A 9,558-nucleotide genomic window follows, 5' to 3' on the forward strand; every position below is an offset into this window, starting at 1 on the left:
CCTTGTGCAGAGATCCGTCGCCGCTGCCTTCTTCTTCGCAGGGCCAATGGCCTCCTCGGGCTCAACCTCCATGTCCAGGAGCTTTGCCAAGATCTCTGTGCCCTCCGCGCAGATCGAATTGATCCGGCGCGCCTTCATTAGTCCGCGCCATTGCTGTCTTCCTTGCCTCCGGCTAGCCGCCATCTTGCCCCGATCTGTCACCGTGGGCCGCCGTGTTCCCGTGCACTGTCGTGTTCGCCACCGTGCGCCCCCTCTGCCTCGCTCCCGTGCGGCGCCGTGTTTGCCACCGTGCGTCCCCTCTGCCTCGCTCCCGTGCGCCGCTGTGTTCGCCATCGTGCGTCCTCGCTTGGACCAGCACCGGCGCCGCCCAATTTCTGCCGGCCAAACCGCTGCCAGTGGCCCCACCACCACGTGGGGTTGTTAGATTAGGGTTAAACTTTTTTTGTGAGTTAGATTAGGGTTAATCCATGATGTGGGTATTAATTAGTTAATTAATCTGTTAATGGCATATTAAATCAATCTAAAATAATCAATCCAAAATAACTAACCTATGACAAGTGGACCCATTCCCTTGTTGACCCAGTCAACTGCTGACCATTTGTCCTTGACAGTGGGTCCTACATGTCGCTGACAAAAGGAGGCAGAGGCAAAATGTCTAGAAAACATCAAGTAAACGGTCAAACCCCTTTGACCTAACGGAAACGGAACAGAAGGGCAATTCTGTAAGGGGAACTAACGGCGGAGGGGCATTTTTGAGCAGGCTTTGGAATTAGGGGTATATCTGAGTAGGTGGTTCGAGTTAGGGACAGAAATGTAAATGGCCCTATTATCTATGGATTCATTCGATTTACCGATTATGTGTATGTTTAAGCACTTTTCAGTTTGCATTTGGCCATCCATCTTTTTACTCATATCATAGTATCTTGGTACAATTTGCATTCTTTTCACACAGAAAAGGGTACAATTTGCATTTGATCAGTCGGTTTTTCACCTCATAGTTTTTCTTGTACACTTCGGCTTCTGAGCCTGAATGTGCCATCTGACTCTTCATATTCGAAACTACTTCATTGATGATGGTTGTGCCCGACCTTTGTATGATAGGTAAATCGAGTGGCTGATGCCCTTTCTAAACATATGCATGTTTCGCTAGATTTAAGCATCGTCTGAGAATCGTGCGATTTCTGTCGTGTGTATAACACCACTCCTTCATTTTTTTTGAGCGAAACGGCTACCTAGACAACAGTGCTGCCCGATCTATGCATGACGTGCTAATCCAGCCGCTGGTGCCCTTCTCAATCATGTGCATGTCGAACCTCAACAAAATAAATCATGTGCATGTCCGGCTGGATTTAAGTTCGTGTGTATAGCACGGCTGTTTTTTTTAGGGAAAGCACGGCTGTTTTTTGAGTTGTGCTCTTCATCCGGAAGATAATTACCACTCCGGATTTTTTTTCTCTCCATCTAAAACAGCCCGTACCGGTTCCCGTACTGGCCTTGTGGCCTCGCTCCTCTCTCCCTCCTCTCGTCGATCCCTATCCACTCCAAAGAAAAGGAAAATAACCCCATCGGCACCTGGTTCTTCATCCACACGCATCATTTCGCCAGATTTGCTATCGCCGAAGGTAGATATCGCTCGTGGGCAGTGGCCATCATTGAGAGTCTACCCCCCTCTAAAATTTCTCTTCCTGGGGTTGGTGGCGCAGGTGGCCGGGTGAGTGCGTGAACGCGTTTGATGCGGTCTTCAGGGTGCAGATGCTCGCCCACCTCGGCGAGTCCGGCGGCGAGGCCATCAAGAGGTCCGGCGGCTAGTGACGGTGGTGGATGTGCTGGAGGTTGGTGGCGTTGAGGGGGCAGTAAGGAAGCTGACGGAGAAGGGTGTGGATTTCCTAGATGAGTTCGTGCAATGGATAATGGTCGGATCTGAGGAGCGGGGCAGAGACTTGCACTGCGGCTATGCTTCATGAGAGCTATGGGGTTATGTAGACAAATGTGAGATCGTGCCATAAGCAAATGACATCAAGATCTGAGCACCGTTGCAGACGGCCTCGAGTTATTTTCCTCTTCATCTCCTACAAAATGTAAGTGCGAGCCGATCATATGCATCCTTCCTAGTGCAGATTATTTTTTTAGTTCCTCCATATCACTATGTAAGTCTGTAGTGTTGTACTCCTTATTTATGAAATTTCTCTTCGTACAGGTTGCTTGCATGGTCAATTTGGGCATCGGTTTGTTAAGCAGCAAAAGCTCGCATATTGAATCTACTCAACTCAAGTATGTTTCCACCAGAAAACTCAATCGTGTAGTGTATGGAATGACATGTTTATTTAGTTTCTACTAATTAGTTTGGATAACCTCTGATCATCCGATGAAGTAACTGAGAAGAAATTTTGGTCATGTTATTACTTCCCATTTTTTTATACCTATGCAATTAATGTTATTTGTTGCTGGTTTTGCTGTGGCGCCAAGTCTAAATGAGGGAACCTTGTTTTTATTCAAAGCAAGATCCATGTGTTGACATAGGATGGATTTTGTACAAAATGCCTATAATATCGAGCTTTTCTAATATTCTCTTAACTGAAAAAGGCTGTTGGATAGAGAGCTATTATGAAGAGCAGAAAACTCATATATCAAGTAATTACAACATGACATGCTTCTGGTAGTGCTAACTTCAGCCGTTCAGCGCCTTGTTATGTAATACGTGTCGTTATATTGGTAGATGTCAAGTGCTCTTCTCTATCTCAGTTATGGTCTGCCTTAGTTTCAGTCTAAGCTATATTAATCAACTAATTTTGTGGGTAACCTCCTTGTTCGCCTAGGTTTTTTTGGCTACTGTATCTTCGAACTGACCACTTCTCTTGTAGCATTTTTCATCAACACTTCCGGTCTTATGGCCATAAACCTCTTTGGTCAGTTTATGCGATCTCCTTATGACTGCAGTATCAGTACATCTTATTTTGCCACAACTGGCAACTGAGTCTTCATCTTCAAGCATTGCAGTTTTTACTTCCGCTTCAACATGTTTCTTGTTCCCAGCATACATCTCTCCTTTCTTGTACACTTATCTTGGTGTATTCATCCTCTGAGCCATCCGATAATATGATAGATCTCTATCATTTTCTTTTGTCATTGCAGAGTCCATGTGATGTTTATGTTTTTTTTCTTCACACCCATCATCATGTACTATAACCCCATTAGTATCGTGTGGTTCTTCTTACATAGAAACAAATTGTCATATCCTTTTCTGAGGTGAATCTCTATTGTTATTTGTCTGCAAAATAAAAATACATTTCAAAGATTACACGTGTCTCTAAAGTTTGAGAAGTAGTACTCTGAGAAAATTAATCACCCTTTAGCCTCTATGTTATGCTTCTTTGTTGCTTTTTTGAACACGGCGTCCACTTCATCATGCAAAATTCTGAGAATCATATGTGAGATGTATTAGTTAGGAAAATACAAGCACAATACTTCTTTTATAATGGATAAAGGCAAATTTTCCTCCTCGGCTTTATCTTTCAGGTCCATCATCTCAAGCCTATCATCACACACAAATGTTCTTTTTACTGCATAGTTTTTTGTTCTGAAAGTGAGATTGCCATCGCTGAACATGAGCTGAAAATAAGTGTTTGTCAACATTATTATTATGTAATATTTGGCGCTTCTTCATATTTCTCATCCAGTGAATTTAGCAAGTCCGAGACAAATGTATTGAACAATTTTTCGGCCTCACCGTCAAATAAAGTGCAACTTGTAGTAGTCGTACAGTCATTAATTTATTGTCAAATACGATAACTATCATACGATTGTTATTAGTGTAGAGTAAATGTAATAGGAAAGAAGTCTTCTTCAAATTAGTAGAATATGCTTACCGAGGTGATACATCATCTCGATATGTATCACAACTCTCGTAACAGTACTTGTCAACTTCCTTCTTATCTAGTTTGTGAAAATCATCACATCACATATACCAGCTTTGAATATGATCCCTTGTAGCTATTACTGTGAACACAAAATCCTAAAATGATTTCCCAAAAATTTAGCATACTGGAGAAAGTGAGAGACATAATTAAGTAGATATGCACTATAACTGATATTTACTAAGTTGTCATTGCAGGTGTTGAGAGTCTGGTTTTCCTCAAAAAGTGGCGATTTCATATCTTAGAAGAAGTCTCGCATTAGTTCAAATTTGAACTAAAACCATAACACTTATTTTGGATCGAGGGAGTATGAATTTGGTATTGATTCTTGTGTTGAGTTCCTGCACATTTGGAGCAAATCGAGTATAATAATTATCTTAGATTGGTGAATAAAGATGAGTCAAGATAAATTAGCTGAGAAATAATAAAAGTTAGTCTTTCATACCTGTCAACAATTTCCCAAGTTTATGGTATATCTAGATCTGTATAGATTCTTATGACACTTGACTTTAAGCATAATCATGTTTAATCAAAGTAAATTCTGTTAGACATATTTTTATAAGGGAGAAGTATATTTTTTGTCCCTAAACTCTTTCGAAAGTATAGAAATAGTTCTTGAATTCAAAAACCAGCAAAACTTAGTCCCTCAACTTTTCAAACCGGATTAGTTTAGTCCCTCATACCGCTTCGAGTGGTTTCCATCTGATGTGAACTGACCTTTTGGACAAGAGGCCTGAGCAGGAGGAGGAGCTCGAGGCCGCGAGCTCGGACAAGCCCTCCGCGGGCACCTCCACTGACCGCGTTGGCCATGCATCCGATCGGTGTAAGGTGCAGTCTAGGGAGCAACACATCACGTGCGTGTGTATTCTGGGCGAGATCGGATCAGCATGTTCGTTGTGTTTGGCCTGCATCTCCTGTGGGCCGAATCAATACGTATGTTCACGTATACCTACGTGTTTTGCCGGTGGCTAGAATCAATCCAGCAGCTAGTCTGCACTTCGTGTTCCTTCCTGGAGCACGCCTGCCTCACAGGAGACCCAAGGCCGCGCCCTGGTGCACCAGCTCATTGCAGGAGCTCGCGATCCCTGCTCGCGTGGTGCAGACTTGAGCCACCAGCGGTGGCAGCGACACGAGCAAAAGAGCAGCTTTGGGAGCTTCACGCTGTTGACCCTGCCTCCAGCACTCTTACAGACCAAGGGAATACACAGGCCATCGTTAATCAGCCTCATCATGGACCACTCGGGCCGACGCGCACCGAGCCGCACCACGCCGGCTGCAGGCGCAGCCGTATTTGCCCGTTGCACACACTGCCGGGCGCCGTCGACACGCACTGCCCGCTCACTGAGCATTATACCGAGCACCTTTCGTGCACGTGTCCGAGTCAAAAATCACACTGCGTCAGCAGAAAATCACCCTAAGCAAGACGAGGGATTAAACTTATCCGGTTTTGAAAGTTGAGGGACTAAACTTATCTGGTTAAGTTGAGGGACTAAGTTTTGCTGGTTTCGGAGTCGAGGGACCATTGCTATACTTTCGAAAGAGTTGAAGGACGAAAAATATACTTATCCCTTTTTATAATTAATAGAAGAGCTTGTAACATTAATGAACTTACCATTGAACTTCTGCACCAGTGATGAGGAATGGTTGTGCATTATGGACTTAATCTTATATTAGAATTCAATCTGGCTGAAATATGAAGGTTCGGGGTTATTTCTTTTTATTATTGATTCCACATGCTCCATTTGGGTTGGTAGTCCAATGACGTCTATAAAAGCGGAGTTAATTATTTGAAAGTTTCATCTAATTTTTTTTCCTTTGTAGCAAACTCGAAGTAGTAAACTGGGTAACCTTCTGATGATCCTCTCACCTCCTTTACTTTTTTAATGTATGAAAAATAACTATATTTCACTGCTTACTCGAATATACTTATTCCACAAACTTAAAATTGTTACATAAATAGATTCTCATTTATCTTTGTTCTATATGTGTCTATAAATTAAACTACTTCCCGATAGTCGCAAGAATTGTTTGGCCATGTGAAAACAATCAAAACATACTTAGTAGTTGTTGTAGAAAATAACAGAACAGTTCGCAAGTAAATATATGATGACTAAACCTTTTCATCGATGAATATCATACCGGCATACTTAGTAGTTAAAACAAACAATAGAACAATCTGCTAATAAATATGCAATGGCTAAACCTTTTCATCTATGAATATCATGCCGAGGTTCCAGAGCCAATTAATTGTAGGATTGATTGAATTTCATATTCTCATTACTTGCACTTGAATACATAGTTTCGTCCTCCTGTTGTGAACTCGCTATGCTTGTTGTATGCCATTGCTGCAAAAGGATCACAAAATCGCTAGGGAATTATTAATAATGCACCTATGAAGATTGTATGCAGAATAACAATTACAAACCTTGATGATTCAGGTGAGAGGCTACTCAGAAGGTAGATTGGATCCAGAATAACAATTGCGAACCTTGATGATTCAGGTGAGTCACTCAGAAGGTTGCCATGACTACATCGGCGTTGCGTAGTTGAATCGGAAGACTTTGATTGCCAAGGTAAATTGGATCCAGAATAACAATTAGAAACCTTTATGACTCAGGTGAGAAGCCACTCAGAAGGTTGCTTGGGCGTCACTACATCTGGCTTGGTGACATTACGTAGTTGAATTGGAAGACTGATTTTGTTGGCAGTGCGCTAGCTAGGTAGCAGATTTGGCTGACTTCAATTTTTGGGCATGTGCTGGGTGCGGTTGCATGTATGTGTTTTTATGTGCCGTGTTTGTCTTGGCAAGTCATGTTTGTAGTCCGTATACACGTCTTATTTGCATGTGTGTCCGAGTTTGAAAAAAAATGATGTCCTTATTTGCTTAGGTTCCTTATTTATTTATTTATTTATTTATTTAGGTTTGACTACTATTTTTATCCTAATTACAATATAATTGTTTTTATCCTAATTACACATGATGGAACATGGATGTGTTGGTCCGTTATATGCATGTACACGTTATATGAACGTACACGTGACAACACAACTTTTCTCGTTTACGCGTTGATTTTAATCAAGGCCGTTAATATTACAATCTAACGGATTAGATAATTCTAACTTATGTGGATGAATGTGACGGCTTGTTTTACTTCTGTTTCAATTATATAATAAATAGATGAGCGAGCAATCAACTCGTCCATCAGCGGATGCCCTGCTCCACTGTCGAGAGCCCGCAGCCACACCTTGCCCCGATGCCCTGCTCCACTGTCGCCGCCGTCGCCGGCGTCGGCTCCGGCCTCTAGGCCCGGCCGCTGCTCCCAGCGGGCGCGCGCCCCTCTCCTACGGCCGCCCTCCACCCTTGACGGCTCCGGCTCCGGTCTCCCATTGGCAGGCGGTGGCGCTTTTCTTTCCGGTCTGGATCTACCTTGCCTTACCAAATCTTGGTGAGTTGCAACCTCTACCCTGTGGATTTTCGATCAACAGTGGGTTTGTGTGGTCCGGCCTTTTAGCTGCTGGTGGCTGTGCTAACTGCTGAGTGGGGATTTGCTGCTCTTGCGAAGGAAGGGGGTGCTGGTCTGATTAGGCACAACAACAATGTCAACCAGTGGCCGGGCGGGATCTGACAAGAGAAAGGAGAAACCAACAGGCTCGACTGTTAGGGGGGAGGAAGGTGTCGACTCCATGATGGGCTGCCTAAACCTGCTCGCAGACGAGACAGAGGTGGTGGACATGAGTGCCGATGAGGAGGAGGATGCAGCTCCGCCGGTGAAGTGGTCCCTGTTCGGGAAAGTTTTGTCTCCGTCAGTGATCCACTCACATACCACCTTGGCTGCTATGCGGCCAGCTTGGGGCAATCCCAGGGGGCTCAGGCTAAGGACGGTGCGTGACAATGTCTTCGTCGCTGATTTTGCAAATAAAGGGGACAGGGATAGAGCTCAAGAGGGCACACCGTGGATGGTGGGCAGGCATGCTGTAATCCTACGGGATTACGACCCTCGCCTCAGGCCCTCAGAAATCAGGTTTGATTCTATGGCCATCTGGGCTAGGATCATCAACCTTCCTTTCGAGTTGATGAACAATAGAAAGGGTTTGAAGATTGCGAAGATGATTGACAAAAATTGCAAGGTGGATGTGGATGAAGACGGGGAGGCCTCTGGCACCTTCCTTCGGGCAAGGGTTGCAATCCCTTTTGCCGAGCCAATTCATAGATGGGTCACCATATCCAGGGGAGGTGCTACGGAGAAGTTTGAGTTGCAGTATGAGAAGCTGCCTTTCATTTGTTTCAGTTGTGGTTTGATTGGACATAGCGACTTGGAGTGTCCAAATCCTGCTGAGCGTGATTCGGATGGGAAGCTCCCTTTCGATCGTGGTTTGAGGGCGCCAGAAGACAGAAGACGACGGATGCAATCCTTTAGTCAGGCGGCTGCTTCAGCATCTTGGTATAGCGACCCCATAGATAGGGGAGGTGGGGGAGGGGCGAAATCTTTCCCTGGCTCCGCGGCCAGCAGAACCTCCCGAGAATCGGGGGAAGGGGAGAACGTCAAGTCGGGCAAGCAGGAGGTGGCCTCACCTCCACCCAAAGTAAAGTTGGCCCAAGGGGCCTCTCGGATGTCTGAGATTGCAAAGAAATTATTCCCGGCGAAGACTGAGCGAAAAGGGAATGGACAGAAGAATGATTTTGACAAACCCAACACGGCTCTGGCTATGGTAGTAGCGGGTACCATTGGGGTAGAGGCTGATAAAAGACTGGAGAACTTGGATAGGAGCATCGAGACTTTGAAGAAGCAAAAGAATGAAAACTCCCACCGCAAGACAAGCGTGGGGCAGGAGGGAGAGAGCGGGGAACAATTTGTCACAACCTTAGAAGCGGGGCTGCATGTACAGCCCTGCAAAGATCAATGAAAGTGGTAGCGTGGAATTGCCGGGGGCTTGGGAACCAGCCGGCAGTTCAAGGTCTTTTGGATATGCAAAAGGCCGAAGATCCTGATATCCTTTTCAGGTCTAAAACAAAGCTTGACAGGAATAGTATGCAAAGGTTCAAGGGGATGTTGAACATGCAAAACCTGGAGGTTAGGGACTGTGTTGGGAAAAGCGGTGGCCTGGCTCTGTTCTGGAAGAAAGAGGTGAAGGTTCAGGTGAAGCCTGGGGCGTCTCGCGATCACATTGATGCGGAGATCACCGGGGAGGATGGGTTCTTGTGGAGGCTCACGGGCATCTACGGGGAACCAAAGGTGGGGCGAAGGGAGAAGACGTGGAAGTTGATGCGAACCCTTCACGGGCATTCAGGGCTGCCTTGGCTGTGCTGTGGTGATTTCAACGAGATCCTGTTTGCCGAAAAGAAGCAAGGGGGAAGCAGAGGGCACAAGCAGGTATGGGCAGATTTCAAAGTGCCCTAGAGTTCTGCGAGCTGGAGGATTTGGGTTTCGTGGGAGACCCGTATACGTGGCGAAACCATAGTCATCAAGCTGAAACCTACATCAAAGCGAGGTTGGACAGGGCTGTGGCTAACCAAGAATGGAGAGCCCACTTCCCGGCCTACAAGGCTATTAACGGGGATCCCAGGCACTCTGACCATAGGCCTGTGATTGTGGTGATGGAACCTGAATATTCCCACGGAGGGAGGGCGACTGTGGTGTCATAA

Source organism: Triticum aestivum, chromosome 2B (genome assembly GCF_018294505.1).
Source record: "Triticum aestivum cultivar Chinese Spring chromosome 2B, IWGSC CS RefSeq v2.1, whole genome shotgun sequence".
Lineage (NCBI taxonomy): Eukaryota > Viridiplantae > Streptophyta > Magnoliopsida > Poales > Poaceae > Triticum > Triticum aestivum.